The following is a 13,789-nucleotide window of genomic DNA, read 5'->3' as shown; positions in this document are numbered from 1 at the left end:
TTAAATGCTTACAACTACATTATAGTGTGTTGCAACTGTTATAATACCCATCTTTCTATAAAACATTGTAAAAACTCTGTCTAATTAAACTGTTCTTTTTGCTTTGGACAGCATATGTAATAACCTATATCTTACAGAGTTGAAAATGGGCTACCAAATCCAGATTTTTCTAGGCAAAGTTGTGTCAAAGTGCAAACTCCACAAACCACACAAACAGTAAGTTGGTATACTTGCGGAGTGGTGATATCAGAATGTCTTTACTGTCATTGTATTAAAACAATGAAATTGAAAGTACTTCCTTAAAGTTCAGAGTAAATAAAATAAATAGCATAAAAAACAAACTAAATAAAATAATTAAAAATATGTGAGAATCACTGCAAAGAAAGAAATATTAATAAGAATTCTTTAGAGACAGTCTTTGCAATTCTGACTTAGTGATGTCAAATTCTGTAGCAACAACACAAGCATTAAGAATGAACAAAAATTAACAGAGAGAATTATCCTTTGATGAAGTAACTAAAAAACTGATAATAAAATGTATCCATTTTGATGGAGTGACTAAAGCATTTCACAGACCATTAACAATCTGCCATTTATCAAAAGTGGCCAATATAGTCTGACACCAAATTATGAAGAGAGTCAGACATAACAGTAAAATGGACTGAAGCTGCTTAACTCTGCATTTGCTGAAAACCTGCACTTCAATGTCATTTTGTCATCTCACCACAAGTGTCTCTTACCGTCTCTGATTGTACTGGAGAGCTTCTTGTTATCATGTCAAAAACATCATGTTGAAAATGAAATTGCTCCTGGTGTTTATGACATATGTTACACAGGGTAAAGAATTATTTAGAACAATTGATTAACAGCGAATAGATTCGGAGAAAAGCACAAAGAATCATCACGAGGCAGATAAGAGTTTTATCACCGTCTGCTGCTGTGAGAATAAATTGATTTACCAGCCAGACAGCGATGTGAGCGCAGGGCAGCAGACTCTGAGGCATTTTCTCTCTTTTTTATGACCAATGCATTCAATAAATACAGGTAATGGAATACGATTTTTGATCATTATCAGACTGTGAATACAAATGTAAGCCAAATATTCTTTCTTGGATGACAGTTCACTCTGTTTGATGCATAAAAGCTAGACTCTCTCACCCTATCTTATCAGACATGTCCATTTAGTTTGGCTGATGGAGTTGGCTGAAGGTCTACATATAGTGTTAATGCATTTGTGAAGCACACACACACAAAAAATAGGTCACTAATTACTGTTCTGCAGCTGGCAACAAGATGGACAAGCTAATGTCACAGAGGAACTAAACCAGCTCCACTGAGAGGCATTTCTTTTCTGCATCCTTATTTCCATGTTTCTGACATGACACATGCACTTATCAAGCTACAAACACTGAATAGAACATGACTCTTGAGGCTGCACTCAGGCTCAACCTTCTTTTTATTTTTTAAAATTATTGTTATTCTTGCATCTCAACAAGCAGATTGTTGTTTTCCATTTCGCAGAATTGGTCACATTGTGGTTATTGACTGGATCGGGGCAGGGGGGTCTTACCTCTGACTGTGCCTCTCTGTTGGTCACAGTGCATCTCAGAATTGAACGGTGCATGCACTCAATTTAGAGCAAACCTCCATCCAGGCTGCGCAGCGCCCTCAGCCAGCCGTCACACTTTCACCAACAATATCGGGCTGATTATAGGAAATTTAAGTGATTGCAGATAAAAGTTTTGGTCTGATGGTGATAGAAAATTATGCCTGCATGTTGGATGTAGTCATATTTTATCCACGTAACAACAGATTTCTGTGCTTAAAGTTGTTGCTAAATGAATATATCATATTTTATAACTAAAGATTTAGGATGCATTTATGCTCGTCAGTGTGGGCCGTTTAGTTTATGGCAAAACATTATTTAAACAGAAACTTTAAAGCATGAAACCAAATAGAAGAGTCAAGCTTGACAGACATTACTAAAAATGAAGTTGCTTCTGCATAATTACTTTACACACACAGCTGCTAAATTTAGCTTCATTGGTAGGAGTACAGTTAGTCATACTTCGTGCTGCCACAGTCACACTTCTCCATGCAACCAAGACTTCAGAAACCATGTTTTGGTGTAGAGATGAGTGGGTTACTCCATCAAATCACACAAGAGGTTTCTATTCGACCATCTTTGATTGGCCTGAAACCTTTTTGGAAACTATGGACATTCAAAGTAACATTTGTGAATTTTTAGCTTGATATAGCAAATATTTTCTTAGATACATACATTTTTAAATTGCCCATCAACCCACTTTCAGCAGCTTTTTTTGGCACACTGACTTGAGGCTATGAGTCGCATTATCTCAGGAGATAAAAGCCTTTATTTTCACCGTTATTTCTTATCATGCCATTGATCCTGAATCTACAATGATATGTAGATGACAAGTAGATCAAATATTTTCTGATTATAAGTTAGTTAAAATGTGAAAATAAATTGAAGGAGTCATGAAAAGTCCCATCTTTGAGGTCTCATTAACAAAAAAAGCCTAATGCAGAAATCAGCTAGGGATATTTTCTGAACCACGTGTAGTTCCACTTGCCAATATTACAAAATAAAATCTATCGAATAGTTTTTAATATGAAATACTTGGTCTCAAATTCTCATAACTGATTGGGCAGGTATAACAAGCTGTACCACAAAAACAAAAAATATTGTTAATCAGCCCAATCGAAGTACAAAAGAGTTCTGGAGTTTTAAAATGTTTCTCAAAATGTAACAAATAAATCTGTTTTTTTTTTATTATTGGCATATTTTAAACTTTTGAAACCTCATTCGGACTTTACTTTTCATACTTATTTAATTCTTGTACTTATTGGAAGAGACGCTTGAAGGTAAACTCTTAAGCACTTCCTGTAAATATGCATGCACATAGATTTCAACTTTCTACATCTTGTGACTTTGGTCTTGAAGGCCAAACCAATTCTCAGTGGAACATGAAACAAGAGAACCGATTTTGATTAAACTGTTTCCACACTGACCATATTTCCCACTAGATCTATGTATCTGGATGTATTATACGGCTGTCATCCTGATTTCATAAAGCAGTGATAATTTCCAAAGAAAGGACTCAAAATTCTGTCATAAGTGTCCTCAAAACCACTTACGAAGTGGTATTGAAATATTTAGTTCAAACATAGCCTCAAATTTTAATATGTAAAAAACATGCTAAAACTGAGTTGACGGACGATTTTAAAGAAGTATCTTGGAAAATATTTGATATACCAAGACAAAATTTCACAGATATCTTTATCAAAATCCAGATTTCAGATTCAAAGATTCTTGAGTTAAAATCAGTCAAAAATGTGTTGATTTGAGGTGGAATTACCCTAGTTTCAGTTTATTTTGTGCCTTAAGAGGAATTTAGTCAAGTTTGCTCGTGCATACAGACATGCATTCTCTCCGTATTAAAGTGTTCTTGATCCATGTTAGTATTCCAGCAACAGAGTTGTTGTATTTGCCGAATGTATCTTTCATTGGCTGTCTCTGTATTTGATGCTGAACTCCAATGACTTTCAGAGCAGCTCCATTTGTTTGCAAATCAGGTAGAGGTCGCACTCATCATTTCCCACCATTCCCATGCAGAATGTGCCAACAATGTTTTTGAATTGCTGAAGAGATTGCTGTGCCAGAGCCTTGGCAAGAGCCGTGTCCTCTCACACAAGCAACCTCAAGGAAGAATATCTCTAATGTACCTCAATTTTAAGCACTGCAGTTAAAAATAGATTCCATTTTGTCTTTCTGGATGAATTGCACCAGCTTCGAGTGCAACTATCACTCACAATGGATTTGAAAAGCAGGTCATTTTCACCCTACTTCAAACTACTGACTTGAAACATCAAGTTTCGGATGTAAGCCTCCCAAAACTAATTCAAGACTCAGCATTTCGTCTCAGTGTTCACACTCACCAAAGCAAAATCCATTTGTGCAAGCCACTAAAATCCCAGCGTCTTTGCTGACAGTCTCAATGGACCACTGGAAGCTGGTAAAACAAAAACAACACAAGTGTTATTTTGAGATTAAATGCTGAGAAAGCTGTGACACACTGAATGTTGCAAGCTGTTCATTTATACCTGTGAAGGAGGATGCAAGCATAATAAAGACCTACTGCATAGCTAATGTATTTTAAATCCCCAATAATCATTATGTAACTGTATTTTATAGGCTGTATGTTTGGAGGAAGTCTGCTCTCTTTTGAAGCTGAGCTCTCACAGCTACAAAAGCCCCATTCAGTCCAATTCCATTGAACTTGGTTTTCATACATTTTGACTGAGACACTTCCTGAGAGATTTGCTCCTGTGGTGATGATTCCACTCCGGCGATTTTACTTCCTACATTTAGATGGATGGCTTGTGTTATCCGCACCTGTGTTGCATTCCACATTTAGATTTTGTGGTGGGCTGGCTTAGTAAGCCATGCTGGATGCAGAAAGTGTAAGATATCAGAAGCCTGACTGCTGTGCAAATAGAGAATGAAGTTTCCCTCCTGAGAAAAACGGGTCTTACTGTTCTTTTTATTTTAGAAAAAAAAGACATGTAGGTGTAAATTGATGCGTGCAGCAATTCAGACAAATTAAATTTTCTTGGACTACCCTAAGATCCATCCATTCTATAATATCCTGCCTAAAGTGGGTCAGTGATATTTTTTCTGCCAACATATGAAGATGCATCATATTAAATACTGAAGAAGGGCCAACATATAAGTGTTGCAAGGGAATTTAAACCTTCCAGAGAGGGGAGATTAAGCGGAGTGATGGCAGCATCCCCAGCTTCCCTCTTAGCGGAGTAAACAAACTGCAGGAGGTCAAGGAACTTTTCCAATCGCCCCACTACCTCATTTTTTACTTCAAAGAAAATGAGATAAGGTAGTATGAGTACTGAAATGAGAACAGAATTCATTTAAAACCAGAGACATTGCAATTTTTTTCATTATTTATCCTTATTTGCATTGTCAAGAAACAGATATATTGAACACTGACCTCATTCTTTGTCTTCTCTTGTCATAACTTAACTTTACTAAATGTTTCCGGTTCTTACTCTGAAGGCTTTCTCAGCTTCCTAACCTATTTTCTTTCAGTTCCTTCTTTTCAAACATATTTGTGGGCAGCCTTCTCTCACATTTATAAAGGAAAGGATAACTGTGCAGAGGATACCAGGTTCAAACATTATCATAGCCAGAGGGTTCAATTTTCACCCAGTCAAGCAGCCAGTACCTCTGCAAGCGCCATCCTTGACAGACTAAATAGCAATTCTCTAAGAAACTTACCAAGGACTGTAGATTTCTATGAATAGCAAATGCCATCCAATACAAGACTATACTTTGTATAGAAATTTCATTTTTGCTATGCCAGGCACTCAAAGAAACGAAATTACCCGACAGCCACTTTTTGCATGTTTCGTCTGCGCCCGTGTTTCTCCCCGATAATAAAACATGTTAATTCAGGGTTGGAGTGGAGTACTCATGGCCATCACGGCTCTATTTTTTCACACCTTTCCTTCATGAATGTAGTACTCACAACACCCCTTTCATGTAAAATTGTCATGAGGTGGAGCCAGGCACAAGTGGAGTCGTTGGAAGCGTACAATGATGCTGCTGATGAATGGTACTGGGTTTGATTCCCGAACACCATGACAGCCACTGACAAGGATCTCCACCAACAGGGTGTCGGTAATCGGATGTTGTCAGTTTAAACAGGCTTTAATTAACACCTTCGGAATCTCAACAGAGTGAGTCAGTCACAAAGTCATCATTCATATGGGAAAAGGTTAAAAGCTGCTACTGAGGGTTGCTGGATTTGATGCATTAGGAAGGAAAGAAAATGGCCATCCCGATGACCTTTTTCACAGCTGATAGTAGTAATTTTTGTCATTAAAAAAAATATTGCTCCACAAATAGAGTGTTTGCAAGCTTTTCCTTTCCTATAATCATAACCTTAGTCCTAAAGTCAAGGAGGTGGACCACTATCACAGAATGGTGCAAAAATGATACCAATTATTTGATCTTTAGCTTTTTCATCATAAGAATGTATTTTCTATATATGTCCAGTGAAAACAGACCAAATTCCTCAACAAATGGGGCGGAAAATACAACAGGACCGATGTCTGATACAATCCATGTATTGTGTTTTCCATTCTTTCTGTAAAATATGTGTTGAGATGACTGTGGAGCTAATATTTGCATCGCAGCTCCATACCCCTGTGCTACTGATTCACACACACACACAAAAAAAAAAAATCACTCGATGTATGGACCAATTGTACACATGCGAGCCATCAGAAAGCCAACAACATACAAGCTAATAACAAAACATAGGCTTTTCTCATTTCTCCATTTCGTGTCACCTCTTCTTCTCTCTCCACTATCCTCCTGCCTGTGACCCGGAAACTGATTTTCACATGCCGTCTTTGAGAATGTCTCAATTCCTATAATTCATCTTGAGGATACAATAGTGAGGAAATCTATGACACCTCTAATTGAATTACAAGCCACATTGTCTGAGATAACTGTAGCTTCTTCTTCACCAGTCAAAGCACTGCAGTAGAGTGGCAGAGAAACCATTGTTGAAAAAAGCTCATACTGACTCTCAACTGGAGTTTTCCAGTAGGCATGTGAGAGACTCTGAGGTCAATTGGAAATAAGTCCTTTGGTCTGATGAGATCAGTCAGATTGAGCTTGGTAGCCATCAGACTAGATGCTATGTTTGGCGAACACAAAACAGTGCACATTATCACAAACACATGCTCTCCAGCATGAATCGCTGGGATAGCAACATCATCATGATGTGGGGATTCTCCTCAACAGCTGGCCCTGGATGATTTGCAAAGGTATAAGATAAAATAAACACAGAAAAGCATAAGGGGGATACTGGAGGACAACCTGATGCAGTCTGCAAGAGAACTGCAACTTGGGAAAAGATTTGTTTTCAAGTAGGACAATGACACAAAGCATAAAGCCAAAGCTTCACAGAAATAGTTTTAAGACAACAAAGTTAACATTCTGGAGTGGCCAGTCAGAGCCCAGACCTCAATCCAATTAAAAATTTGTGGCTGGACTTGAAAAGGGCTGTTCACCAATGATTCCCATACACTCTGACAGAGCTTGAGCAGTACAGCAAAGACGAAGGCGGTAAAATTGCAGCGTCCACTGTTATGTTATTTAGCAACACTATCCCCAGTAAATAAAAGAAGTTTGCCATCAAGGCTGTCTGCTGGACTTTCTGCTAGAGCAGCTTTTGAACATGTGGCTAATGTTGGGAAAGGGTTTATTTTAATACAAAGTCACAATCTTTTCCTCAGCCTATCCAAGTAGTTTTACTGTCTGAAACTGCCATCAAACTGAAAGTCTGTATAAAATAAACAGAAAATAATAAGTTAGCAATTTAAAGTATTAAGTTGACATGGCACACACACCCTAAAGTTCTGCACCAAATCACCACATTTGACTCATTCATCTGCCAAAACCTCAGTTCTGTATGAACTTTATTGCTCTGCATGCTATGTCATCTGTCTTCCTAAAGCCTTTCTGCTCAGAAGCCAAACTTCTCCCATGTGCATACTATTCCTACATCAGTGACAGCAGATGGTGGGTGTGCAGGCTGCAGGACTTTGATTTTAGAGACTGGGGCCATGTCCAGTCTCACTAATGTAGGCTGGGCCAAAACAAACAAAAAAAACCCCATTTCAGTCAGGAAAAGGTTGTGGTTTAGGTTAAATGCTATATCTCACGATTCAAATCTCATCAGATGTTTCATGTATTCAGCTAGTGCTTGTATTAATTATAAAGTGTTTTACAACATGTCAGGAAGTACAACTGAGATTCCATAATAAAATAAAATCTGCTTTCAACTAGCTTTTACTGATAGGATTAACATCTCTGCTTTTTGCCATTGATAAACAGCATTTCATCATTATGCTAATAAGACACAGAAGCAAGTCGACACAACACTCTCGTCAAATTGTATTACTGCTGCAAATTACTTGTATAGATGTGTAATTTCCGGTAGTCGGGGCTGCTGTGGAAGTGTGTCTGTGTTTGCACTCAGCTCAGCCTCTTAATGAACTCAGAGCCCAACAGAAATTGTGCTTCTGCCTGTTATTTCCCTCTAGCCTCTTTTTTTCCCTACTCCTTTTGTTTCTGTATGCAAGAATTCTTTTCTTCACACAGAAACGCTTTGACTTGGTGCGACACATCTTTGTGTCTAATTGCAGTCCCAGGTGGATTTGCATCTAATTGCTTCTTGTTGCTAACTTAGAAGAAAACGCACCTTCTCCTCCTGTCAGTCACCCTTTAAGAGTTCCAACTTTTCCAAAAAGCAACCCTGAAGATGTTTATAGGTGACGAATGGATTTGTTTTAATGACAAAACTACAAATGACTACTGCTTTAAATACATTTTTGGCCTATTGAGTGATTGTGACGGTGTTTATCTGCCTCCAGCATTTATCTGTCTTCTGATCTAATTAAACAGAGAGACCTTTCCAATGGACAAGTGTTTGACCACTTCTAGGCAAAGCATGACGTTATTTGTGTAACACATTTCATACACAGGAGTAGCTCAATGTGCTTTACAAATAAAACAAGAAAAATTACCAAGAATTAAAACATATAATTTAAACTTAAACAAAATCTGATTATCGATACAATAAAAAATAGAAAATATGAATGCAGCAAAAATATTTAGATTAAAACTGTTAACCAAACAAACAGTGCAGATAAAAGATTAAAATGTCAGTGAGTTGAAAGAGCTCACCCACGAGGACAATGAAAATAAGGACATTTTTAACTTGGATTTGAAAACAGGAACATTTAGTGCTGACCTCGGTTCCCTTGGTAGCTTGTCCCATTTTTGAACAGCTAAATGCTGCTTCACCATGTTTGGTCTGAACTCTGGGTTCTACTATCTGAACCGAGTCTGTAGATTTTAGAATGTATTCTGGACCGAAATAATTCAGTGACTTATAGACCAGTAGCAGAACTTTTATATCTGTTCTATGGCTGAGTGGGAGTCAATGTAAAGACCTTAGAATTGAACAATAACTAACATAACCCATACCGATTAGAATGTGAGTCTTTTTAAATGAAGAGAAAAGAAATGTTAAGGAGCCTTTTTGCAGCTTGAACACCCAAAAGTTATGGTAGATTTAAGCTGACTGATAAATCAAGAGTAAATGATTCATTATCTGTTGTTAAAAACCCTGACAAACCTTTTTCAAAGCTGTTTGGCCGAGACTAATAAGGGCTCTTATTTTTCTTGAGTGCTTGCTTTGTTCCTCACCTGAAATTTGTCATGTACAAAGAGCAGAAACACAGTGAAATAGATTAATATGAGAAAAAAAGTCAGTTTCTAACCTCAAACTGGGCAGAAACCTCAGATCAAGAGACAACAAATCTTACTTCAGGTGGTGATGTGTTGAATTCTTAGCATGTTTTCACCTTTAAGGGATGACATTTTCCTTTATTTACCTGTTATCCTTTATGTTTTTTATTATCTTAGCAAAACAGAGTGTCACAGAGAGACAGGATGAAAAGACAGCCGCTTGCAGGTGTGCCGGTGTTGTCTTTATACAAACAATGATGCTGAACCTACACGCTACACAAACACAGGGACTAAGGTAATTCTGCCTGAGATAAAATGTAATAAAAAGGAACACAAATACAAGACGTAAAGGTAAACAATTTAGAAATATGTTTTTCTCTTTCTGCTGAAGGGAAAACTCAAATAATCTCCTGTAATATTACATCATGCTGCCAACCAGCATGCTGCATTTCAGACAGATCAACACGGCAGAGGGAATTATTTAATCTTGTCATTTCAAACTTTGCAAACAGAATAAAATTGCTTTCTGATTGTTTTATGCTTTGCTGTGTCTAAATCTGAATTATTTTCCTAACCCTACAGCTGCCTGCGTGCTTGTTCCTGCTGTTCTGCTTTTCTTTCATTCAATTTCTTTATGCTGCTCTAATTTTTAAAACTCTCATTTGCATTGGAATGTAATTGCACTTATTCATACAGTCCAGGTCAGACAATAGGAAAGGGAAGCGGATTTTTTTTTCTGCCCATCATGTTGGCTTGTAATGTTCTTCTCTTTTTATTTAACAGAACACAAAGTGCTCATGCAGTTTGTCTGCCTCACAAGAATTTTGGACGTTTACACTGTTAAGGTTAATTCAAAGCGTTTCGCCAATTATAGAGATTAAATAAGGCTAAGAGCTTCTTTGTTTGCCAGAATACGATGCTCATTAGACTTTTCAGGACACTTATAATTGCATTAATCAACATACAAAAACCAAAAACAAAGCACACAGCTTTCTCTTGGTATGGACGTATAAGAAGTACATACAATGCAGCTATAGAGGAGATGAAATGTTTCTCCCAATAGTCCATTAAAAATGACATCAGTTAAGTTTCAGTCCTGAAGCGATCAGTCCTGGTTGATGTGGCAACATCTTTAATTACTATAGTAACCAGAAGTGTGGCTTATTACCACGAGTTAGTCCTTGAGGAGCTGCTTTGTCTGAAATACCTCACAAGTACAAGGTATTTGACCTGTTTCCACTACGCTACGAGCAACCTCGATTTGGGAGCACAAGGAGGTTAAGTTGGCTATTTTGCTAAAGAGGGTGCAGTGGATTGCGTGTGGCTTTACATCTAGCAGCTGGCCGCTCCCCCATGCTGCATTACACCTCGCGAAAAATTGCCAGTTATGTCCTTGGAGTTGAGTTTGCACTTGCCGTATCTTCGTCAGGATCTTATACAACAGTAGGAGTGTGCAGAGTGAACGATAAGGTCAACGTCAGTGAGATAAAATTGGAAATAGTAAGACCGGCTTACATGCACGTATTGCTTTCAGAATCTTTAGCGTATAGGAAGGCTGATTTGAATTCAGTGCAGGAACAGCAGACTAACAATGAAAGGAACTGTACAGAGAGGCAGTTGCATAATGTCAACACACTGCAGCCTCCCTCTTAAGAGATGACAAACAAATCCACAACAAATGTTTTGCTGTGAGTTTGTGGCAGCTCATGTACTGTTTTGGATGTTTTGTTTTTTTTGTTTGTTTTTTTTTTTACACATTTTGGCCATCTTGTTCCCCAGCAGGGAATAATGCTGTCTGTGGGTGTTTTATTTAGCCAACAAAAATGAATTTTAGGGATTTTTTTTGTCTTTTTCCTTTTGACAGGTGTTTTTACCTCCGCAGTGATACTGACGTGAATGAAAAATACACAATATTTTTTATGCTGACAGTGCATCATAGCCGCAGTAGGAGCTTGGTTGTGAATATTTCCACACACCGCTATATCTCAGTAAGATATTTGTTTTCTTGCAGCTGAACCACTTTCACATAAATAAAGTGCAATAGGGAGACAGATAAATAGTCAGAGGTGGAGAGATATAGATTTTTACTGCTGAGTCTCATGAGGACAGCTGAAATGTGATTCACAAAAAAAAAGAAAAAAAGAAATGTGATTCACAGCAAGAAAATGTCTGACCTACATTGCAGGGCTCTCAGTCTCTGGAGGAATCTGAACTTGTGAATTCTTCTTTATCTTAGTAGCCCCATCAGGAAATTCAAGGACTCTTAGACCTCTTTCGACAACAGCGTTCGGGCAAAGGTTAGGCAGCTCAATATTACTTGCTGCAGTATGAGCTGAATGACTGCGGCAACTCTGTTGTTTTTTTCAATTTTGCAGTTAAGCGGTACACAAGAATGCCTGGCCTGCGACAGTGGAGGATGATAAGCGAGAAAATAGCGTTATTTTATATGTAATTATAAAAGAATGTAGTGTTGAAAGTGCAGAGAAGCTGTTGCAGAGTCAACTACCTGTCAGCGTCTGAGCATTTTCCACATCTCAAACATCCAAATGGATGAAATTCTGAGCCAGTAGGCCAGCATTGTTGAACTATGACAGAGACTGAAAGCACGAGACGCCGAATACAAGTGGCTGAAATGAGTTTCCTCTATGGGGTGGCAGAGCTGAGCCCAAGAGATAAGATGAGGAGCTCCGACATCCAGATGGAGCTCAGAATGGAGTCGCTGCTCCTTCGCACTGAAACATGCCAGCTGAGGTGCTTCAGGCATCCGATCAGGATGCCTCCTGGGTGACTTTCTCTGGAGATTTTCCAGGCATGTCCAGCTGGGAGGAGACCTCGGGGTAGACCGTGAACTCGCTGCAGGGATTACATATCTCATGTGCCCTGGCAATGCTTCAGGAACTCCAAGATAGAGCCTGAAGACATTGTTCTGGAGAGGGATGTCTGGATACTTAGCATGCAGCTAACAAGACCCCGGATAAGCAGACATAAATGGATAGACATTGGATATAAATTTGGGTTGTGTTCCAAATCGCATACTTTCTATTTTGCTTCAGGTTTTTTTGTGCTGCAGCGGCCTTTACAAAGTATGTACTGTTCCACCCAGTATGCATCCAAGTGGGACAAACTATTTTGTCAAAACATTGTGCCTTAACCTTTGGCCTTCACAATCTGTTGTGCAAAATAATTCATTATCTGTCTGAGCACTTTTGCCAGCTCAGACATGTTTATACTTGCATTGGACACCATGGCATACCTGTATAGGGGATTATAGGCAGAAAACTAACTGCAAAATCAATCCAGATGTAATAGAACATCCAGGTATTTTTTGTCATACTACATTTTATGCTCTATGTGTTGGGACATGTTAATCTTTTTCTTGCATACTATATAGGATGGAAAGAAAGATATTTGAACTCACCCGAGGTTACATCCACAATAGTATGTTTTCATTCAAAAAAGAAGAATGATGGTTTCTCTTTTCCTACCAACAGGCCTGAAAATGTATATCATTTGACCATAGATGTAGCCTAGCCGCGCTAGACAACCCACGGCAACGAATTTAATTCTCTGCCAGGGTGGGTCTAGTTACCCTCCATAAGGCTCGAGGCTGGATGCTCCTAAAACTGGCCGGACGAATCACCATGAAGTGTAGAGTCAGAAGGCGGGCGTAACTAAGTGACGACAGAGGCGCGACGATTCTGACAGAAACAACCGGCGCACAATAAACAGTTATCTTTCGACTTGGCTTTGGCCACAGCCCTTAAAGATTTGAAGCTAAAATTCAACTTGAAAGGTAAACAAAGGACGGCACTGAAGTGTTTCATTATGGCAAATCCTTAATATACCAGTTGGCTCTGCTGGTTGGGAAGCTAATGGGACTTGGCCACAATCTGGCGCTCTAGGAACTCCGTCAGCCTATTCGTTGCGCTGATTGGTTGTATACCTAACCAATTGCTGCAGAGTGATTTGAAAGACAACCTTTAAGCCCGCCTCCCTCCCTGTCGAGCGTTCCTAGACCATTGTGTCTTAAGAGCTGGGTCTAGCGCGGCTAGGCTACCATAGATGTACACTGGGTGTAAACAGTGCTGTGCTTGGTTGTAAAATCATCTGATTACCTGGTCAGACCAAATCAGAAAACAAAAATGGGCATCTCTTCCATCATTTTCCAAAAGTCTCTGTTTCTTACATGTCAACACTGCAAAGTTTCTGAAAATCTTCACTCTGGAAGAAGTTTTCTGAAAGGTCCATTTTCAGTGACCTAAAACTGTGTTCACAGGTGATCAAAAGGCCAAATACACCGAGGAAGCTGCGTTTAGAAAGATGCCTGTGTACATGTAGACAAAGCCCAACAAGGTCGGAAAATAACCTTCAAATGCTCAATCTTTCACTAAACAAGTTGTACGAGACAACTCCACAGCACGT

Source organism: Acanthochromis polyacanthus, chromosome 4 (assembly GCF_021347895.1).
Source record: "Acanthochromis polyacanthus isolate Apoly-LR-REF ecotype Palm Island chromosome 4, KAUST_Apoly_ChrSc, whole genome shotgun sequence".
Taxonomy (NCBI): domain Eukaryota; kingdom Metazoa; phylum Chordata; class Actinopteri; family Pomacentridae; genus Acanthochromis; species Acanthochromis polyacanthus.
The sequence above is the reverse complement of the archived record's forward strand: the minus strand, read 5'-3'. Positions refer to the sequence as shown.